Raw genomic sequence first — 24,737 nt, forward strand, 5'->3', positions numbered from 1 at the left:
AGATAAAAGGACATGGCTGTCAGCATGTGTTTGTATTTGTGTATCGCACACGTGTGACAGCAGAGATCAAAGGACATGGTATAGGGACTCTTTGTTTTTTTCAATGTTTGCTTTCAGTTCTCCTGACAAGCCTGTCGATCCTGTTGCTGTGGATTTCCTTCCCCAATATGAGACTCAGCTTCTTTGGACTCCCAACATAGACAGGAGATGTGCTGTAGCCCTCCAACAGTCCTCCAGCCTTTCATCAGCAGGTGGGACTTATGATCGGAGCCTTATGAACTGAGCAGTTCCTGGGATTCTCAGCCTCTTCCTTTGTGCGCCTACCCAGACCATGTCTTGTAAGTCAAGCTAATGTATGTATTCACCCTACCAGTTCTGTTTCTTTATAGAACCCTAACTAACACAATCCCTAATTTACAAAAGAGACTTATAATCAGCTAGAGTGTGGGTAAATATTGATACAACCAAGTGGAATAGAGTTCCATGTGGGTTTTTACCTCTAAATGAAAGATGCTGACATGTTCTGTACTAGATATCAATGCATCTAAAATTTCACTCAGCATGAATTGATTGAACAGCCAACTCTTCTAAAAGTGGATTATGATGCAAAAGATCAGAAAGATAACATGACCAAGGAAATACACAGAGTGCTTTTGTTAGAATGTCTGTTCAGCTTGCTGTGTTTGCAGAGGGCTGAGTCACTGCACTGGATCTGTTGTGTGGCTGCAAGGATGAGTTACCCCACTGGACCTGTTGTGTGGCAGGGAAGGACCATAGATTTCCATCTTGAAAGTTGATAAGTAGAGAAGTATGGGACGAGCTATCAAAGGCCCAAAAGATGGAAGTGTGAGAAGCAAATTTATGCATAATTTGTGATTTTATTTATTTATTTATTTATTTATTTATTTATTTATTTATTTATTTATTTATTTATTTATGTGTGTATACATGTATATGGATGCCCAGGGAGGCCGGAGAAGGGTGTGGGACTCCTTGGAATTAGAGTTACAGGCAGTTGTGAGCTGCCAGATGTGGGGTTTTGGAACCAACTTTGGATCTTCTGCAAAGGCAGCAAGTGCTCTTCAATGTTGAGCCATCTTTCTAGCCCTAAAAAAAGAAATTTTCATGAAATTTTAGAACTGCAAGAGATCCTAGATTGTATTTGAAGTTCCTGTCAAATGCAGGAATTCCTGCTCCCAAATGCTCCAGAATATTCTTCAAAGCCATCTTCTTCCTGTAACCCTTTGTATGTAACTTATGCCACTGATACTTAAAAAAGTTAAAAGAGCAACTCCAGCCAAGCCCATGCTGCTGAGGTCCTGGGCCTCTATGAATTCCCAATGGTGCAGAGCAGTTGATTTGGGAAAAAGCAGATTTGCAGTATATAGAAGCTGACTGCCAGATCAGCACCCTGGAAGCACTTCAATATGAAACATAATCCTTTCAGTGACTGCTTTGAAATCCAGTCTGTTCAGGCCTGTGACACTTCTTAATGCTGAAGGACATGCTAACTGGATGCACAAGCAACACGGGCAGCTGAGCCCTGTAGAACTTGCACAACTCGAGGAGGGCCACAAAAATAAATATTAATGAGGTAGGTCGTGGAGACCCTCTTTAATTTCCTCTATATTGTTTCAACAAGGTACAGTTGATCCTCATATTTGTGGACATTCTGCCTAGAAATGGCTCTGCACCATCAGCTTGATCAGTAAGGAGGAACTGCCTTATGACCAGTGTCACTTTTGAAGTGAATCAACATATAACTTCAAGCATGAAGAAAATAGTCTAGGCTATAGATTTCTTGCCAGTAATAAAGAAAGTAAGTTCTGGGTAAAGACTCCTTTAGCTCTAAAATTCTCATACTTCTCAGCTACTTTCTAGTATCTCAATGTAAAGTAGTTTTCATATACCTGGCTAGTTGTATCTTGTACCATTAGTATTCAGTCATGTGAAGGGTACCCTGGTGCAAATAAAGATATAGGTACAGTTTCCACCATAAGCCATCTATCTAGGCAGCCACCCTACTTTCAAAAAAAAGGGTCTTTTCACTTTGTACTCTGGAGTGTTGAAAACAAATATATTTGTTATAAACTATATATATATATATTTATATATATATATTTATATATATATATAGTATAGCAGAATGTCATTAGGGGTCATTTTATTGCTACTTTTTTAAGTGAACAGTATAATTTGATTTTAACCTAGGTCCCTGGGCTATCTAGTCTCAGGTTTTTGGGCACCCAAGCAGTGCCTGGTGTGGTTTCCATCTCAAGGAGTAGGCCTTAAGTAAAATTGTATATTGGTTGGCTATTCCTACAAGCCTTGTGACACTGTTGCACTAGCATATCTTGCAGGCAGGACACCATTGTAGATCAAAGAGCCTGTGACTGGCTTGGTTTAATCTTTCTCCTTTGGTAAAATAAAGACTACCTTCTTGTACAGAAGGTGCTAGAATGTAGGGTGAAGGCTCTCTGTAGACACCAGCTTAACTTCTCCATGTTCAGTGAGTTGTATAGTATTGTCTTCAGCAGTGAGGCCTTGCTGTCTTCTGGAGAGCAACCTATAGTCTTGGCAAAAGCCTGAGGTGTCTGGGGATTCCCGTGGGACCCCTTTGGTCAACAACTCGAGATGTAACCCAATCCTGGTACTAGAAGCTTCATTTGCTGACAAGAGATGCCCAATTGGGACTCTGTCTCACACATTATTTAAATATTTCATTTAGAATGCCTGCATATATGTATATATTTTAAGAAGTTTCTACTATGTTACATTTCCATACTACTCCTCAAATTGCCCTTAATTTTAGCCATCTTTCTTCATAGTCCTTCCTTTATCCTCTTATTTCCGTACCCCCACATTCAACTATAACTCTCTATTCTATTTCCCTTTCGTAAAAGACCTATTTGTTCCCTTCTGTTCCCTTACTGTATAATCCCTCTCTGTTGGTCTATGGATTGTAGCTTGGTATCATTGACTTAACAGCTAATATCTACATATATGTGAATACATACCATATTTGTATCTCTAGGTCTGAGTTACCTCACTCAGGATGAATTTTTCTAGTTCCATTCATTTACCTGAAAATTTGATGATTTCAGCTTTTAAACTGCTGAGTAGCATTTCATTGCCACATTGCCTTTATCTATTCATCTCTTGAGGGACATCTAGTTTTTTTTTTTTTTTTTTCAATTCCACTATGAGTAGAGCAACAATGAACATGGTTGGATCTTTGGTAAGATGAAGTGTCCTTTGTTTATAAGTCTAAGAGTGATATAGATGGATCTCAAGGTAGATCAATTTCCATTTTCTTGTGGAACTGCCCCACTGATTTCCATAGTGACTGTACAAGTTTGCACTACCATCAACAGTAGATGAGTGTTCCCTTACTTTCCATCCTTGCCAGCATGAGTTGCCTTTTTCTCTATTGATCTTAGCTCTTATGACTGGTGTAAGATGAAATCTCAAAATAGTTTTGATTTGCATTTCCCCAATGGTTAAAGATGTTGACCATTTCTTTAAGTTTTCTTAGCCTTTTGAGATTCCTCTTGATAATTCTTTATTTAGATTTGTATCCCATTTTTAATTTGGTTATTTATTTTTTTGTTATCTAGTTTTTTCAGTTCTTTATACATTTTGAATATTAGCCCCCTATTGGATGTGTAGTTGGTAAATGCTTTTTCCAATTCTGTAGGCTGCCACTTTGTATGAAGGACAGTGTCCTTTGTCATGCAGAAGCTTTTCATTTTCATGAGGTCCCATTTATTGTTTATTTCAGTTCCTGTGTTAATAGCGTTCTGTTCAGAAATTCTTTTCCTGTGACAATGGGTTCAAGGCCATTTCCCACTTTCTCTTCTGTCTGGTTCAGTGTATATGGTTTTATGTTGAAGTCTTTAATCCATTAAGAATTGAGTTTTGTGCAGGATGATAAGTATTTGGATTCTTTTACATGCTGCCATACAGTTTGACTAGTACAATCAGGTGTTCATGGGTATGTGGATTTGTGTCTGGGTCTTAAACATTCAATTTTACTGATGAACATAAATTTTCATGTCAATAATATGCTGCTTTTATTACTGTAGTTCTGTAATAGTAATAGAGATAGTGATACTTCTACCAGTTCTTTTATTATTCAGGATTGTTTTAGATGTCCTGGCTATTTCTATTTTACTGTAATATGAAGCTGAAAATTGTCCTTTCAAGATCTTTGTGTTTGGATTTTGATGAGGATTCCACTGAATTTGTAAATTGCTTTTACTAGGATGGCCATTTTTACTATATTAATCCTACCAATCTTTCCATGGGAGATATTTTCATCCTCGGATATCTTCTTCTAATTTCTTCTTCAATATCTTAAAGCTTTTTATCATAGAGAAGATTCATAATAACAAAATTAGAGACAAAAGGGCGGGGCATAACAACAGACACTGAGGAATTATAGAGAATCATAAGGACATACTTTTAAAACCTATACTCAACCAATTTAGATAACCTAAAAGAAATGAATAAGGCTGTTTTCTTCTGCAAAGACCACATGAGAAAGGGAAGAAACAAAGTGCTAAAGAGGCCCACAGAAATCCACAAAGATGCCCCCTGAATAGACTGCTGGCAATGGTCTAGAGACAGCCGGAACTGACCTACTCTGGTGATGGGATGGCAAAACACCCTAATAGTCGTGCCAGAAACCCCATCCAAGGACTGAGGAATCCGGATGCAGAGATCCACGGCTAGGCCCCGGGTGGAGCTCTGGAAGTCTAATTAGCAAGAAAGAGGAGGGTTTATATGAACGAGAATTGTTAAAACCAAGGTTGGATAAAGCACAGGGACAAATAGCCAAACGAATAGAAACACATGAACTATGAACCAAAGGCTGAGGGGCCCCCAACTGGATCAGGCCCTCTGAATAGGTGAGACAGTTAATTGGCTTGATCTGTTTGGGAGGCATCTAGGCAGTGGTACTGTTTCCTGTGCTCATTGCATGATTTGGCTGTTTGAAACCTGGGGCTTATTCAGGGACACTTGGCTCAGTCTGGGAGGAGGGGACTGGACCTGCCTGGACTGAGTCTATCAGGTTGATCTCAGTCCTCGGGGGAGGCTTTGCCCTGGAGGAAGTGGGAATTGGGGGTTGGCTGGGGGGAAGGGGAGGGGGATTTCTGTGGGCCTCTTTAGCTCTTTGTTTCTTCCTTTCCTCATGTGGTCTTCATTTACCATGGTCTCCTATTCCTTGTTCTCCCTCTCTTTTCTTGATCCAGCTAGGATCTCCTGCTCTCTTTCCCTCAACCCTCCCCATTCATTGCTCCCACGCATGTCCAGGCTGTTCATGTAGATCTCATCCATTTGTCCATGTCTTTCTTGGGGTCCCGTTTTCTAGGTAGCCTCACTGGTGATGTGAATAGCAGTCCAGTCATCCTTGTTCCACATCTAGCATCTTCCTATGAGTGAGTACATACCATATTTGTCTTTCTGAGTCTGGGTTACCTCACTCAGGATGATTTTTTCTAGATCCATCCATTTGCCTGCAAACCTCATGATGTCATTGTTTTTCTCTGCTGAGTAGTATTCCATTGTGTATATGTGCCAAAGGCTGAGGGGCCCCCAACTGGATCAGGCCCTCTGAATAGGTGAGACAGTCTATTGGCTTGATCTGTTTGGGAGGCATCTAGGCAGTGGTACCAGGTCCTGAGCTCGTTGCATGAGTTAGCTCTTTGAAACCTGGGACATATGCAGGGATGCTTGGCTAAATCTGGGAGGAGGGGACTGGACCTGCCTGGACTGAGTGTATCAGGTCGATCCCAGTCCTCAGGGGAGACCTTGATCTGGAGGAGGTGGGAATGGGGGGTATGCTGGGGGGAAGGGGAGGGGGCAGGAAGGGAGAGAACAAGGGAATCTGTGGCTGTTATGTAGAACTGAATAGTATTGTAAAAGAAAAAAGAAAAAAAAGAAATGAATAACTTTCTCAATACATACCAGTTACCAAAGTTAAATCAAGATCAGATAGGCAATTTAAACAGAACTATAACCCTTAATGAAATGGCAGTCATTAAAAGGCTACCAACTTAAAAATAATAAAGCCCAACGCTGATGGTTGTAGCACAGACTTCTGTCAGATTTTCAGAGGAGCAATAATGACAATACTCCTTACATTATTCCACAAAATAGAAACGGAAGGAATATTGCACAATTCACTTTATGAAGCCATGGTTACCCTGATACCCAAACCACATAAAAATCCAAAACGGAAAGAGAATTACATACCAGTTTCCCTTAGATGCAATTTCCCATAGGTCTAAAAATCATCAATAAAATACTTGCAAATCTATTCCAAGAATGCATTAAAAACCCATTAGACATGATCAAATAGTCATCATTCCAGAGATACAGGGATGCTTCAACATACATGACCTGATGAATGTAATCCACCATATAAACAAACTGAAAGATAAAAGCCAGATGATCATCTCATTAGATGCAGAAAAGGCCTTTGACAAAATCCAACACTACTTCATGGTAAAAGTCCTGAAGATTAGGGTTACAAGGGATACATCTAAACACAATAAAGGCAGTTTACAGCAAGTCCATTGCCAACATCAACTTAAATGTAGAGAAACTCAAAACAATTTCACTAAAATAAGGAGTATGACAAGGTTATCTACTCTCTCCATACCTATGCAATACAGTACTTGAAATCTTAGAGCAATAAGACAACTGAAGGAAATCAACAGGATACAAGTAGGAAGGGAAGAAGTCAAAGTGTCTTTATTTGTAGATGACATAATAGTATACATAAGCCACTCTAAAAATTCCTCTGGAAAACCCCTATAGCTGATAAACACTTCCAACAATGTAGTTGGATACAAAATTAGCTCATAAGAATAAGTAGCCTTCCTATATGACAACTGGACTGAGAGAAATATCGGGGAAACAACACATTTCAGAATAGCCTCAAATAATATAAAATAATCTTGGGGTAACTCTAATCAAGCAAGATGAAAAAAAGAAGCTAAGGTTGGATAAAGCACAGGGACAAATAACCAAATGAATGGAAGCACATGAACTATGAACCAAAGGCTGAGGGGCCCCCAACTGGATCAGGCCCTCTGAATAGGTGAGACAGTCATTTGGCTTGATCTGTTTGGGAGGCAGCTGGGCGGTGGTGCTGGGTCCTGGGCTTGCTGCATGAGTTGGCTGTTTGAATCCTGGGACTTATGCAGGGACGCTTGGCTCGGTCTGGGAGGGGGGGGACTGGACCTGCCTGGACTGAGTCTATCAGGTCGATCCTGGTCCTCGGGGGAGACCTTGATCTGGAGGAGGTGGGAATGGGGGGTGGGCTAGGGGAGGGGGAGGTAGCGGGGGGGGGAGAGCATGGGAATCTGTGGCTATTATGTGGAACTGAATGGTGTTGTAAAATAAAAAATAAACAAATAAATTTAAAAAAGAAAATATTTTAAAAGAGGCATTTTGAAAAGAAATATGGGGGGAGGGTGTAGGAATGGGTCAGTAGTTAAGAACATCTACTGCTCTTGCAGAGGACTTGAGTTCAGTTCCCAGCATCTGTGTCTGGTGGGTGCCTCAACACACATGCTGGAGAGGATTGGACACTTTCTTCTAGCCTCCATTGTGGTGATATTTTGTGGTACTCTAATAAAGCTTGCCTGAATATCAGAGGATCCACAGATTTAGCCACAAAGGTCAGGCAGTGGTGGCACATTGCAAATTGCTTTTACTGGGATGGCCATTTTTACTATTTTTACTACTCCTAGGACTCAGGAGGCAGATATCCATCTGGATCTCTGTGAGTTCAAGGCAACCCTAGACTACACAAGATTAATCCATTCTGAGTCTGGGTTACCTCACTCAGGATAATTTTTTCTAGATCCATCTATTTGCCTGCAAACCTCATGATGTCATTGTTTTTCTCTGCTGAGTAGTATTCCATTGTGTATATGTGCCACAATTTATTTATCCATTCTTCAGTTGAAGGGCATCTAGGTTGTTTCCAGGTTTTGGCTATTACAAACAATGCTGATATGAACATAGCTCACTCATAGGAGGATACTAGATATGGAAGAAGGATGACTGGACTGCTACTCACAATACCAGGGAGGCTACCTGGAAAACAGGACCCCAAGAAAGACATGAGGATCACCCAATGACAGAGAAATGGCTGAGATCTACATGAACAACCTAGACATGAGTGTGAGTAATGAAGGGTGAGGGTTGAGGGAAAGAGAGCCTGTGGGAGCGGGAGATCCCAGCTGGATCAAGAACAGAGTGGGAGAACAAGGAATACGAGACCATGGTAAATGAAGACCACATGAGAAAAGGAAGAAACAAAGTGCTAGAGAGGCCCACAGAAATCCACAAAGATGCCCCCACAATAGACGGCTGGCAATGGTGGAGAGACAGCCGGAACTGACCTACTCTGGTGATGGGATGGCCAAACACCCTAATGGTCATGCCAGTACCCCGTCCAAAGACTGAGGAATTCGGATGCAGAGATCCACGGCTAGGCCCCGGGTGGAGCTCCGGGAGTCCAATTAGGGAGAGAGAGAAGGGTTTATATGAGCGAGAATTGTTGAACCCAAGGTTGGATAAAGCACAGGGACAAATAGCCAAGTAAATGGAAACACATGAACTATGAACCAAAGGCTGAGGGGTCCCCAACTGGATCAGGCCCTCTGAATAGATCTCTGAAGTATTCGAAGGCCACCTGGCCAAACATCCCAATTGTCATGCTAGAAACCCCATCCAATGACTGAGGGAACCGGATGCAGAGATCCAAGTTAGGCCCCAGGTGGAGCCCCAGCAGTCCAATTGGTGAGAAAGAGGAGGGTTTGTATGAGCGAGAATTGTTGAGACCAAGGTTGGAAAAAGCACAGGGACAAATATACAAACGAAAGGAAACACATGAACCAATAGCTGAGGAGCCCCCAACTGGATCAGGCCCTCCAGATATATAAGACAGTTGATTAGCTTGATCTGCTTAGGAGGCATCCAGACAGTGGGACTGGGTCCTGTCCTCAGTGCATGAACTGGCAGTTTGGAACCTGGGGCTTATACAGGGACACTTGGCTCAGCCTGGGAGGAGGGGACTGGACCTGCCTGGACTGAATCTACCAGGTTGAACTCAATCCTCAGGGAAGTCTTTGCCCTGGAGGAGGTGGGAATGGGGAGTTGGTTGGGGGGAAAGGCAGGGGAGGGGTGGGGGGTGGGAGGGGAGAGAACAAGGGAATCCGTGGCTGATATGTAAAATTAAATTTAATAAATAAAATTTAAAAATGAAAACAAAACCAACCAAACAAACAAACAAAAAGATTAATCCATTCTAAAAGAAACAGAGCCAGGCAGTGGTGGTACATACCTTTAATACTGGCATTTGATATCTCATGCCTTTGCTACTAGTATTTGGGAAGCACACATGCCTTTAATGCAACACTAGGAAGGTTGAGATAGGAAGTGAAATGGCTTGGTGGAGGAAGGCATATAAGGCATGAGGAAACAGAAAGAAAAGAGAGCCTTTCACTTGAGGACTCAGGCATTCAGAGAGTTTGTGGAGTTGGCGAGGTGAGAAGAGGCTGTGGCTTGTTCCTTTGTATTTCTGATCTTTCAGCATTTATCCTAGTATCTGACTCTGGGTTTTTATTATAAGACCATTTAGGATTCATGCAACACTCCATGGGCAACTTTACTCACACGCACACACACACACACACACACACACACACACACACACACACCCCATACACTCTTAGAAGTTTATAAAACAGTATAGAATTGTGATTGCTGCATACCTATGTCTTAACCAGCACAAAGTTATTTTTATTTTTGTTCCTTCCTGAATCCATTCTTAATCTCAACAGAAACAGGACACTACCATACATTATTATATAGAATAGCATCCTGAGCTTGGGGAAATACTGTTTCCCACTGAGATTAAAGGGGTGCTTCCAACCAGTTACACCATTCATTCAATATATCAGCAGTAATTTGATGCACCTAACACCTAGAAGTAAAACAAACCATGTAAGTATTCAATTATTTCTTTAGATCATAGCTGTTTCCTCAGTAACATATGCATAGCTAACATTACATCCATTAACTGTAATTTTCAATACCAGCTTTTCTGATTTCACACTTGACAACAATTTTCTTCACACGTTTAGGTTCAATTTAGAAGGCAACTTGAAAAGTTACCATTAGAGGCATCTTTGGTTCCTACAGTTTTATACAGAAGATGGTTTTTACTTTATGCTGAGAAAATGATGCTCAGGACTTCCTAATGTAACAACTTCCCATAATGCTTTTCTAAGTGACTGCTGAGAGGCATCTTTATAATGGCACAGAGAGGTGGCAGTGCTGATGTCATAATCACAGGAATCATTATGATACTTGCATTAAATTTGTCCTTTGTTACAGATTCTATGAGGCAGTCCTACAGACCTTGTACTCACCACTCATTTTTTTTTTTTTTTTTTTTTTTTTTTTTTTTTTTTTTACGGTAATACATCATCCAAAACAGTTTCATTCTTTGAACATAAGGCCGTTCCTGGGTGGGGGCTGAAGCTCAGTGGTAAACCCTTCTCTTTGCTGGGTCCAGTCACAGCAACACAGAAATAAATTGGTAGTAAATAATAAAGCAATTGATTAAGCACCCCCAATATTCATACAACTTCTCAAAAATCTCAATAGAGATTTGGTAGAGATAACTAATACTAAGACTATTTGGAAAAGCCATATGAAAAGCTACTATTTTTCTATATGTATTTATGCATTCATATGTAGGTATGTATTATATAAAAGAGTTTAACTGGAGTTAAAACACACAAGGTATTATTCTCATCCCTGAAGCCATAAGTCGCCAAATACTAATCCCAGTGTCAGGTTTGGGATACCTCCTCTGGAATTGTTGGTCAGAGGTGCTTAGGGGACTCTCCTCAAATATAAGCTTGTTATCTTCGTTGGGTTGCCCACCAGGATTTCATGGCAAGGCCATGTTGCTGATACACTGGTCATATGTCTTGGGGAAATCAAGTTGGATACTGACCAGGAAGCTTATTCTCTTCTCCCTAGCTTTCAGAGTACTAGAAGGTGGTAGGCAGGTTGCTACCTTCACTAAGATTCAGGGACCATCTCAGAAGAAGTGGCAGAAGGACTGTAAGAGACAGAGATTGGGGAGGACTGAAACAAAACAGGATCCTCTGGACAGGACAGAACCAGTACACTCAGGAGCTCATAGCATCTGTGGGTACCTGTGCAAGATCAAGACAGTCAATATTTTATCACGGAAAGGCTAGAGAGATGGCCCAGCTGTTAAGAGCACAGGTTGCTTTGTTCAGAAGACCCAGGTTCAATTTCAAGCATTCACATTGGGGCTTATAACCATCCATATCTCTACCTCCAGGGGATCCATCGCCATCTCTGGCTTATGCAGGCAATTTGTGTAAATGTGCACAGATATAAAAGCAAACAAAACACTCTTACATATAAAATAAAAATAAAAATTTTAAAACGCACATATACACAGACACACCACCTCCCAAACTTCTTCCCTCTATCATGGAGTAGGTTAACACCCCCAAATGAAGAGCTATGGAGAGCTGATGGCTTTTGGGGTGGGGGAATCAGTTTATTTTAAGATTGTGGTTACTGGTCTGTTAAACATGCTCCAGTAGATGGCCTTACACCAAGAAATAGAAACAACATACATTGAAGTATATGTTTTTTTAAAGAGTACATAAAGCTGAGGTAGTAGGGAGGTGAGTATGGATCTGTAGACAGTGAGGAAGAGGAGTTGGGGGTGAATATAAGCAAAATTTATTGTATGAAATTCTCAAATAATATCACTATTAAAATATCTCAATAAATAGAAATTCTTTGATATGGTAGAATTTGTAGAAGATAGTATTTTCTTTTTATTAGACATATATGGTAGGCATATTCATCTTTGTTATTGTAATTTCTCCAAGGAGACTCTAATTCTCTCATGTTCTGCTTTAGGACGATTTTAACAAAGCAGATTTCAAAAGATAATACATGCTGTTACCTCCATAACAATTCATGCCTTAATCAGGCCATCTATACATGGAGGATAATTCCCATGGGAGCTAGTCACTGCTCCCATCAGACAAAGGGAAGGATTTCTTGATGCCTGTCTTTCCTGGTGCTTTTGGCAGAGGGGTGACAGCAGTACTCACTGGATAGGAGGTATTGACTTTTATGTGGTTTTTGGAAGAACCACTTGAATCATAAAGCCTATGGAGAACTGGTATACCAGCAGATAGCCACTGAGCATCTACTGGGAATTATACAAAGAATTTTGAGGACCTCCAATGTGGTGTCCTAATGCTGTACACTTTTTACAGCATAGATGAGCTTCTCTCAGTACTCTTTTCTAGATGACAGATTGACAAAGCTCAAAAGCCAAAATTATGATGACCATCAATATTATGATTTAGCCATGTGACTTATGAAACTAGTCTTCAAACTATTGTTATTCCTGAGTGCTGTGGATATCATTCTATATAAATAAAACACTGATGGCCACTGACCAGGCAGGAAGTAGGTGGGACAAGGAGAGAGGAGAATTCTGGGAAGGCTGAGGGGAGAGACTGCAGCCACCGCCAGGAGAAGCAGCTTGTGAAGACGCCGGTAAACCACCAGCCACGTGGCAAGGTATAGATTTATAAAAATGGGTTAATTTAAGATAAAAGAACAGTTAGCAAGAAGCCTGCCATGGCCATACAGTTTATAAGTGATATAAGCGTCTGAGTGATTATTTTATACGTGGATTGTGGGACTGCGGGGCTTGGGGAACCTGGAGAGAAGCCCTCCAGCAACACCTGAGAGGTAAATAGCTTGCTTCTCATGAGGCTGCAATACAACTCCAAGATTGGCACTGTCAAAATAAAACATTATTATATGTCTATAGTTTGGAAAGTCTAAAGGTGATTAATTTGAGAAAGGAATGGGAGCATTTTTCCTAAAAACATAGACCTTTTCCTTTATTTCAAGATGCAGGCAAATCATAAATAAACATTGTCAAAATATATCACCATATTGCTGAGATGTTATGCTTCTTGCCTTTCAGCAATAAAAATTGTGCATATATTTTCTTCCATAAAAATGTGTTGCTTCATGCACAAAGATTCACAATTCAATATTTCACAGAACTATTAATGGTCCATTTTTAGAGTTATGCAGATTTAGGTGCATAATACAGAATAAAAGCTTTTTATTTTCTTAGTCATAGAACTGGTAAATTACTTCCTATTCTGTGCTTTCCAGTGTAGTTTCTTTTGAAATGGTAACTTTTTTCAAGGTCTCTGTGAAAGTAAAGTTGTAATTCAAAATGGCTCATACAAATTAATTTGCTTATTTTGCATTCTCTGAGTTATGATAGGAATAATCTTATATTATTCTCTTAAAAGTAGAATCAACCATAATAATGGTCATAATTCAAATGAATATAGCTATTGAATGCAATCCCCATATGGACTATGATGACTTTGTATCAAATCAATTTTCTTTCTTGTAATAAAAAATGAACTAAATAAACTTAAGAAAGTTTTAGGGCTAAAGCATGATAATTAAAACATTATACCTCCTGGAGGAGTGATGCTGGTAGTTGCATGTCATACAGAATGAATGTTGAATGGACATAAATGAAAATTGTATTTATTCAAACTAATCCCCTACCCTCAAGACTCACTGGATAGCTCCCCCAAAAACTAGGTCCACCTTTCTAAGCTCACCAATTATGGCCGATTGCTAGGTCTGAATGAAAACCTGTGCCAGCACTCAGGCTGCTTATAGACAAGGGGGCCGAATACATTTCTCCAGTCTTCCATCCTGTGTCGTGCTTGTGAATCAGACAGACCTGATTCAGATCCTGAACTGCTCTAACAGTGCAATCAGAAATCACTTCTTTCCTCTGAATTCTTAAAATGATAATGGTATTTCTGTTGGCATACTATTACATCCTGCCCTAAAGAGCTCAAGTTCAACCCCAGTATGGTAGAACATGCCTCAGGAATCTGAAGCAATAGGGTCTTAGTTTTGTGGTCAGCCTAGGCTGAATGTTCAGCACCAGACTGGACTTCAAAATAAGACCTTTTTTCCTTTCTAAAAAATGTTCAAGTTCATCTCCCGTTTCTTCTACTAAACTTCATATGCTTTGGAAGGTAAGGCTCATGCTTTATTGAGTAATGTGGGTCTGGATCCCATTTGATTCTGGACCAGCCACACCATATCTACTGATGGATATATGTGAACGGATAGAATGTATGGAAAGTACAAGTCTTGGGAATTGAACAATAGGAATAACAGATCCAACAGTCAATCAAACAAAAATTAGAACAGACTGTACAAGTTAAGTAACAAAAGTAAAAAGCTTAGTTACAGTGGTGGCACTACTCTGGAGGCTGAGGCAGAAGGATCACAAGTTCAAGGACAACCTGGGCTACAGAGTAAGTTTAATACCAGCCTAGATCATTAAGTGTCTAAAATGATAAGAAAAAGTGTGCTGTGGGTATAGGGTTAGGGTACAGGCCAGGGTACCATGTTTTGAGGCCTTGCTTGCAGTTCCCAGGAGTGTGAAACAAATTAATTAAAACTAAACACATAAATAAAGCTGGAGAGTCAAGAGTGGCACTCAGACTTTACTCAGTTCTACCATTACCAGCCTCCTCCCCCCCACCTCCACTACTACCAACAAAAACAACTTCTGTCTCTGGTAACAGCAATTTTAAGTATTGAAGTAAGGAGGCACATGTCTGATAGTTGAATTCTCAAGGAGACCTCTGCTTTCTGACTATGTCTGATAGTTATAATCAGTGAAGCATACTACGCTAAGTGTGATCTCCCAGCCAGCAGCTTTGATAGCTCCCAGGAACTGGCTAGACCCGTAGACTAGGGTAACAGCTGAGATATGCTGAGTCACAATCTGAATTTATTTATCACTTTGAGGTAGAGTCTTATGTAGTCCCGGCTGGTATCAAACTCTTTATGCAACCAAGAATCACCTTGAAATCCTGATCCTAATGCTTAGCTTATTGGATGTGCTGCCATGCCTGGCTTATGCAGGTGCTGGGGATCTGGCCCAGGGCTTTTTGCCAGGCAAACATCTATGGTGGAACTACAGTAATCAGAATTTACCTTCCCTGACTAGATTTGCATTAATGCTGAAAGAAATGCAGCCCTCCAACAGTTGCTCAGAGTGTGATTTTCAGGCATTTCCCTCCTAGACTGATGCATGATGTGGTTTTTGCAAAATGCATTTAAACACAACTGGCTTATTAAATCATAGAACATGTTTACAAAACACTAAACCAGCAAAATCAGGACTGTGCTGTTCTAAATCATGATTCTACATGTTTACTTCTTCTAATGCAATGAAAAGTAACACATACTATATATACGCACAGATCCCTAATTTATGATTGGAGCATATAGTGTTTCTAAAGCACAAATCTATGATAAAAAATATGCACCTTTACAAAAGCTTTAGCTCACTTTATAGAGGTATTCTAACACTTTTCAATGCTGTTGCTGGCATCATGATTCATTCAGTTTGATGTATATTTGTGGTGTAATGTCATGAAGTACCAGGTGTATAGAGATGGCCAAATAGATGATAGGATTTATTTTATGCATACATGGAGAATTTGCATATAACTGATATATTCTTTTATTTATATTTGCAAACAAAATGCATAGATACATGGTGTGAATATTGAACAACACAAAACAACTTATTATATTGAAGTGACTCTTATTAAAATCCTTGGATGATGATTGACTATAAATTCAGCATTTTTTTTTACAGGCAGAGCATGGTATTTTATTGTGGTTTCAATTTGCTATTCTCCAGCGACACATGAAATTGAGAACCTTCAAATGTCTGTTTGACATCTCTCATCCTTAATAAAATGTCTATTCAGAAATTTTTGTCCACTTTTTAAATGTTTATGTTTTTAGTGCTGGGGGAATCCATGGATTTCATGTGCCCTTTTTAAAATTAATATTCAATTAATTTATTTTATTTTAATTTATTTTACATCCCGACCGCAGTTTTCCCCTCCTTCCTTTCCTCCCATTTCCTTCTCCCACCTTCCTTCCACCCTCCTCCAATCCCTTCCTCCTCTGTTTCTGTTCAGAAAGGGGCATGCCCCCATGTGTATCAACAAAGCATGGTATATCAAGTTGCAAGAAGACTAATCATCTCCCTATTATTAAGGTTGGGCAAGGCAATCCAGTATGAGGAACAGGATCTAAAGAGCCAGATAAAGCATTAAGGACAGCCCCTGCTCCCCATTTTCAGGAGTCCCACAAGTTGACCAAACTACACAACTGTCACATATATGATGGGCGCCTAGGTCAGTGCCATGCAGGCTCCCTTGTTGGTTCAGATTCTGTGAGTTCCTATAAGCCAGGATAGTTGTTTTCATGGGCTCTTTTGTGATGTCCTTGACCCCTCTGGCTCCAACAATCCTTCTTCCTTGTCTTCAGCAGGATTTCTCCAGCTCAGCCTAATGTTTGCCTGTGGGTCTCTGCATCTGTTTCTATCAGTTACTGGATGAAGGCTCACTGATGACAATTAAGGTAGTCACCAATCTGATCACAGGAGATGGCCAGTTCAGGCTACCTATCCACTATTGCTAGGATTCTTAGCTGGGGTCATCCTTGTAGATTGGTGGGTGATTCCTTTGCACGGGGTCCTACCTGACCCCCAAATGCCCTTGCCTTTCCAGTCAGCTGTTTCAATACTTTCTCCCTCCATCTACCCCAATCTGATCCCATAAGTTCCCATCCTAGGAAATCTCTTCTATTTCCCCCTCCCAGGGAGATCTATGTGTAGCTGAAGTTTTTCTGTGTTCCACCAGGCCCATGGTCAGGACAAATCTCTCTCACCCACCAGTCCTACAGTTGCTCGAACCCAAGTAAACACACAGAGGCTTATATTAATTAAAACTGCTCAGCCATTGTCTCAGGCCTACCACTGACTAGCTCTTACATTTAAACTAATCCATAATTCTTATTTCTATTTAGCCATGTGGCTTGGTACCTTTTCTCAGTTCTGCCTTCACATCTTGCTTCTTCTGTGTCTGACTGGCGACTCCTGACTCAGCCTTCCTGTTCCCAGAATTCTCCTCTCTGCTTATCCTATACTTCTGCCTATACTATGCTATACTTCCTGCCTGGCTACTGGCCAATCAGCATTTTATTCATCAACCCAATCAGAGCAACATACATTTACAGCATACAGAAAGACATCCCCAGCATCTATGCATCCCCCCTTGGGCCCTCCTCTTTATATAGCCTTTCTGGGTCTATGGATTGTGTAGCATGGTTGTCCCTTATTTTATAGCTAATATCCACTTCTTCTTTTTTTCTTTTTCTTTTCTTTTCTTTTTTTTTTTTTTTTTTTTTTTTTTTTTTTTTTTTTTTTTTTTTTTGGTTTTCGAGACAGGGTTTCTCTGTGTAGCTTTGCGCCTTTCCTGAGACTCACTTGGTAGCCCAGACTGGCCTTGAACTCACAGAGATCTGCCTGGCTCTGCCTCCCGAGTGCTGGGATTAAAGGCGTGCGCCACCACAGCCCGGCAGCTATTATCCACTTATAAGTGAGTAATATACCATATTTGTCTTTCTGGGTCTGGGTTTCTTCACTCAAGACAATTTTTTTTCTAGTTCTATCCATTGGCTTTTTAATATCCTCATGGCATTGTTTTTAATAGCTAAGTAACACTCTAGTGTGTAAATATACTATACTTTCTATATCTATTCTTTGGTTGAGGGGCATCTAAGTTGTTTCCAGGTTCTGGCTATTATGAATAATGCTGATATGAACATAGCTGAGCAAGTGTCCTTGGGATATGATTGAGATTCCTTTGGGTATATGCCCAAGAGTGATACAGCTGGGTCTTGAGGTAGATTGATTCCCATTTTTCGGAGAAACTGCCATAATGATTTCCAAAGGGGCTGTACTAGTTTGCATTCCCACCAGCAGTGAAAGAGTTCCCCTTGCTCTACATCCTCTCTAGCATAAGCTGTCATTTGTGTCTGCGATCTTAGCCATTCTGACAGGTATAAGATGGAATCTTGAAGTAGTCTTGATTTTCATTTCCTTGATGGCTGAGGATGTTGAACATTTTTTGAAGTGTTTCTCTGCCATTTATGAGTCTTCTGTTGAAAATTCTCTGTTTAAGTTTGTACCCAATTTTTAAATTAGCTCATTTGGTATTTTGGTGTCTAGTTTCTTGAGTTCTTTATATATTTTGGAAATCAGCCCTCTGTCAGAGGTGGGGTTGTTGGAGATCTTTTCCCATTCTGTAGGCTACCATTTTGTCCCATTGACAGTATCCTCTGTCTTACAGAAGCTTTTCAGTTTCCTGAGGTCCCATTTATTAATTGTTGATTTTAGTGTCTGTGCTACTGGAAGTGGTCTCCTGTGCCAATGCATTCAAGGCTATTTCTCATTTTCTCTTCTATCAGGTTTGGTGTAACTGGACTTATGGTGAGGTCTTTGACCCACTTGTACTTGAGCTTTGTGCAGTGATAGATATTGATCTATTTGCATTCTTTTACATGCTGACATCCAGTTATGTCAGCACCATTTGTTGAAGATGCTTTTTTTCCTCATTGTATAATTTTGGCTTCTTTTTCAAACTTCAGGCACCCATAGATGTGTGGATTTATGTCTGGCTATTCAATATGATTCCATTGGTCAAGCTGTTTTTATGCCTATAGCATGATGTTTTTATTACTATAGTTCTGTAGTAGAGCTTGAAATCAGGGACAGTGATACCTCCAGAACTTCCTATGTATAGACTATTTCCAGGGATTTTGAGACAAAAGTCTCTGGGGAGATATACAGAGAGGCTAATTAAGTAAAAATGACAATATTTAAAATATAACTGATAAGGGAATTCTTTATTGGGTCATAAATTTTCTAGAGAAGTACAGATTTAATGGGAATCAGAAAAAAGCATAATTTAGCAATTATTTAGGGCAGAAATCTTACCATAATTACAATTTTAAGATCTGCCATTTTAGTGTTTTATTTGACAAATGATTTTTAATTATCCATCCCTTTGGCTTTTTTTCATGGTTTGGCCTTTAAACTATAATGAAGACAAAAATAAATAATAATAAAAAACCTTATCCTCATAAAAAAACTCAATAGTTCAAGGCAATAAGGCCTAGTAGAAAGCATGTTGTTGTAATCCAATTGTCAACATGACACATTATAGTGTCAACTGAGAGAGACGCCTCCACTGAAGAATTGCCTAGATCAGACTGGTTTGTGGTTATGTCTAAGGGGCATTGTCTGGATTGCTAACTGATGCATGAAGGCTAGGTATTGAGGTAGATCAATTGCCAATTTCCTGAGAAACTGCCACATTGATTTCCAAAATGGCTGTACAAGTGCATGTACTCACTTATAAGTTGATATTAGCTGTAAAGTAAAGAATAACCATGCTACAATCCACAGACCTAGAGAGGCAAGGTAGCAAGGAGGACTCAAGGGGGGACACTCAGATCTCCCTTGGAAGGGGAAATAGGGGAGATTGATACCTAGCTCAATTATCATCAGAGGGGCTTCATCCAGTTACTGATGGAAACATATGCAGATCCACACCCTAACATTAGGTGGAGCTCAGGGAATCCTGATGAAGACAGGAAGGACTGTAGGAGCCAAGAGGGGCCAAGGACATTGCACACACACAAAACAAACAAACAAACAAACAAACAAACAAAAAAAAACCCCACAGAATCACCGTGCGGTGGTGGCGCACCGCCTTTAATCCCAGCACTCGGGAGTCAGAGCCAGGAGGATCTCTGCAAAACTACACAGCGAAACCTGTCTCAAAAAACAAACAAACAAACAAACAACAAACAAACAAACAAACAAACAAACATCCGCAGAACCAACTAAACTAAGCTCATAGGAGCTCACAGAGACTGAACCGAAAACCAGGGAGCCTGCTTGGGACTAACCTAGGCCCTCTGCATATATTTGATGGTTGTGTAATTTGGTCCTCTTGTGGAACTCCTAGCAGTGGGAGCAGGGGCTGCTTCTGACTCCTTTACTGGCTTTTGGTACCCTATTCCTTATACTAGGTAGCCTTGTTCAGCCTTAATACAAGGGGAGGTGCTTAGTCTTAGTATACCTAGATATGTCATATTTTGTTGATATCCATGGGAAGCCTGCCCTTTTCTGAACAGAAACAGAGGAGGAGTGGATGGCAGGACAGGAGGCAGAGGGGAAGTGGGGGGAGAGGCTGGGAGGAGAAGAGGGAGGGGAAACTGTCTTGCTGTAAAATAAAAAAAGGTAACAAAGTTTATTCAAGAAATTAATGAATTGAAGGGTCGTGTGTGTGTGTGTGTGTGTGTGTGTGTGTGTGTGTGTGTGTGTGTGAATGTAGCTTTCCAGTAAAATGTCAAAGAGTAAGGATTAGCCAAAGGACACATTTTATTTTTATGACAAGAATACAGAAACATTAATTGATTTTAAAGAAGGAGCAGAGACTTTTAACTTAACTTTAAATTCTCAAGAAAATATTAAGGCTTATATATCCTGTAATTAAAACTTACCACTGAATAGGCAGTTTTAAATAGCACAAATTTGTTATCTCACAATACCTGGGATTTAAACTTTGAAATGGGTCTCAGTAAGCTAAAAATCAAGATTTGGACAATGTTACACCCATTTTGAAAGATCTGAGAAAAATTCATTTGACAGTCTCAGCTCTTTTGACTGCTAGGGGCTCAAGGCATTCCCAGTGTGTGTCTTCATCTTCAAAATTAGCCCTGGCTGGCCTAGTGTTTCCCAATGCATCACTCTAACTCTGGCTTCCCATTTCCACATTTAAAAGAACCCTGTGATTATATGAGGCTCCCTGGGATAGTCCAGGTTAATCTTTTTATATTAGATCTACCTTTTTGCAACTCTCACTCTAGTGTTTCTTTAATTATTTTTGACCTTGTAAAATAACATTAATATTAATATTTTGTGGGGATTCAGCTACCAACATTGTGTATAATGTCATTATTCTCACCACACATGAAGAAATCAAGGAAGTCAAGAAAATGCAGGAAAAATATAAACTGCATCTCATTGGGTCACAAGATTTTATATAAATCTTTCTTGTTCTATCTAGTGATGCTTTTCATTCATTATGAATATGAAAATCTCAGATCACTACTGGGATTTTCAAGGCAAATTCTTTGTGGTTGCTGTAATGCTGTTAATTTGGGATCGATATGTTAAACAGATCATTTGATTTTGCAGACTAATTTAACTTCTCTGTTCTTTTATCTATTACAAAATGCAGCCTGCTCTTGACATAAATCACAAAAAAGAAAGCAAAGGAATGCATGAGCAAGGAGGAAACTCAGGAGCTTATATGGCAAGAACTCCAAGCAAGCATGTCCAGCCTGGGGCTCATGAGCTGTGTGTTATGAATGCAGCCCAACACAGAACTGGGAGCTTACTTAAAACATCACAATAATTTTTACAAGTATTTATGCAACTTGATTACACAGTTCTCGTGTGAACTTTGTAGATATCACCATCACATAATGTCAAAAGGTTAGACAGATGGGCAAAATGTGTCTTAGCATCTCCTGTAAGATATTTTAACAGCGTAAAAATATATAATAGTATCCATTTGTTGAGGAAAATGAAATCATCCTTTGTCTATATTGGTCAATATAAATCTACTTATGATCTTAGCTGCTTCTTAGAACCCTCTTGTGCAATGTATCATTCCATAAATGCTTATGGATAGACATTTCATATAATTCTTATTTTATTCTTTTAAAACTACTGTTATTAAAATCAGCAACATTATTAACATCTTTGCAAATTATTATTTAATAAAGTTCATGTTTATTTCTGAATGGTAACTTCTACAAGTAGGTTATAAGGTAATAGATACCAATTTATATTAATTTTACCCTTAAGGATATAAATGAACAAAACTCCCAATAATCCTAGAAAATAGAATCTGATTTGCAATAACACTAGATCATTTTAAATAAAACATATTATGAAATAGTGACTTTCATACAAAAAATTTGAATGCTTTTATTAACATATTGTCACTTCACTACAAGTTGATTCTATGAACACGTTTTAATCTCATTTTCCTTTTTTTCTTTGAGGTTCACAGGAAGAGATGCTGTATAGGAGGCATGGGGAGAAGATAGACAGGCAGCCAGGGACTCTCTGTGTCTGGGGTCGGTCACTCAGGAAATCTGTCTGTGTCCCACGGTCAGGTGATGGGCGTGGAGACATGGCTGATTTCTCCTGGTTCTCACAGCCCTCTATTCTTACTGATTAGCACTAAATAAAAAAGGTACTTTGATGTTGAAAATGCCAGTTTACATTATTTATTTATGTCTGCTCTTTACTTCCAAAAGGCCTGTAGCAGCTTACAATAAAATCTTGAATATAGGAAGGCCAAGAAAAACTCTGTTATAAAAGTCAAATTACTCAAACTCTGTGAATCAGCTTTATTGGTCAAAAGGGAGTCTGAGCAAGTTAGTGTAGTACACAGCGGTCAAGCAGATTATACTACAGAATGTGCATAGAATCCCAGCACAGCTCATGGGCTTAGCCCTTATTTCTGTATTTACAGGTAAAAGATGAAAAGCAGGCAAATTCTATAACAGAACTCTGAGTGGAACTTACTCTGCTCAAAACTGTCCCATGAGTCCCAGGGTTGGAAGGAAGCAAGAAAAGTGGTGGTGGCTGATGCTGATGAGGGAAGGTACTGACGCTCATGTGGGAAGGTGCTGATGCTGATGTGGGAAGATACTGATGCTGATGTGGAAAGATACTGATGCTGATGTGGGAAGGTACTGATGCTGATGTGGGAAGGTACTGACGCTGATGTGGGAAGGTACCGACGCTTATGTGGGAAGGTACTGATGCTGATGTGGGAAGGTACTGATGTTGATGTGGGAAGGTACTGATGCTGATGTGGAAGGTACTGTGGGAAGGTATTGGTGAAATTATTAAGGTCACTCCATGTAGTTAAAGGGGAGGTTTATTTTGTGGGGTAACTTACAAGTGAAGGGATAGGCTACAGGGTCTGGAATAGGTGCAGTCTGGTGGTGCTCTCTGGAGAACTCTGTTCTGTCTACCTTCTATTCTTGAAATCTTGTTTCATCCCCCCAAGTTCTGTTATTATAGATATAACCTACTATGACCATTAGTATTTCATTTTATTTTTAAAAATTTTCTTAATTTTTATTTCATATGTATTCATGTTTTGCCCACCTGGACGTGTGTGTACCACATGTGTGCAGTACCCACAGAAGGCAGAAGAGCACACCAGATCCCTTGGAAGTGGAGTTATAGACAATTGTAGGCCACAATGTGGGTGTTAGGAATCAAACCCAGTTTCTACGAAGGAGCAAGAGCTCTTACCCCCTGGGACATCTCTCTAGCCTTGGTCTTCACTTTAATAAACAGGAAGACATAGCCTAGGCAAACAAAAGTTTAATAGTGGATATTGGGTAAATGCTGTTATCTTTATCTATGTATCTATCTGACATAAAAATGGAATTATGATAAAACACACAAACATAAAATTTTCTGTCTCTATTATAAGTTCACATGGCTGCTCAACCATACTTAGACTCTTACTTTCTTGAATCCTTGACATTATATTATAGATTTCTTCCCTATGTGCCTTCCTCCTTTCTTTGGTTTCCACCATCCTATGCTGCATCAGGCTGTTCTAGACCTCACATGGCACTGAAACCATGTGCTACAGTGGTTGTTTCCCTGACTTTTACTCCTAAATCTTTAATAGTCACCCATGTAACACCATGTGATAACACCCATGTTCTTTTTAAGATGGCACAGTATATTGTGTGCATCTATCAATGACTCGTGGGCTGCTTTCACCTTCAAGACTGTGAACATAGTGCAAAGATCTCTTGAGATCTTCCTTTCAGGTCTTTCAGGTATGTATATGGAAGAGGAATCATAAAATTTGGCAGTAATATTCTATTGCATTTTTGAGTCCATCTTCCCACAAATGGTTTCCTGTTCTTTGAGATGGCCATCCTCCTGGACCATAATAAAGAATGACTTCAGTTCAACAACAAATAAACAAGTCACTGTGACTCTGGCACTCATTGTCCTAAAGAGAAATGGTGTTTGTCATATTTGCATACATTTTTTGGCCATTTGTATATGTTCTTTGAAAAATAACTACTCAAGTTCTTCATCTAATTTTTAAACAATATTTCTTCCTTTTATTGAAAATGGATTTTTTTCTCACATAGTATATCCTGATTAGGGTCCCCTCCTTCTGTTCCTCCTATTTCTTCTTTACCTCCCCTCCCATTGAGATCCACCCCCTTTCTTTCTCTCATTAGAAAACAAACAGGCTTCTAAGTGATAATAAAATATAACAAACTGAAATATAATAAGATAAAACAAAAACTATCATATAGGAATTGGGCAAAACAAAGAAACAGAAGGAAAGAGCCAAAGAGAAAGTATAAGAATCAGAGACTGCCTCATGCCCACCCCCAGCAATCTCATGAGAACAATAAGATGGAAGTCATAATACATACACCGAGGACCTGGTGCTATCCTGTGCAGGTGCTATGCAGCTAATTCAGTATCTATGAGTTCATATGATCTTTGGTCATGTTTATTTAGAGGGTCTTGCTTTATTGGTGTCTTCCATCCCATCTGGCTTATACCCTCTTTT

This window comes from Peromyscus leucopus, chromosome 9 (assembly GCF_004664715.2).
Source record: "Peromyscus leucopus breed LL Stock chromosome 9, UCI_PerLeu_2.1, whole genome shotgun sequence".
Classification (NCBI taxonomy): domain Eukaryota; kingdom Metazoa; phylum Chordata; class Mammalia; order Rodentia; family Cricetidae; genus Peromyscus; species Peromyscus leucopus.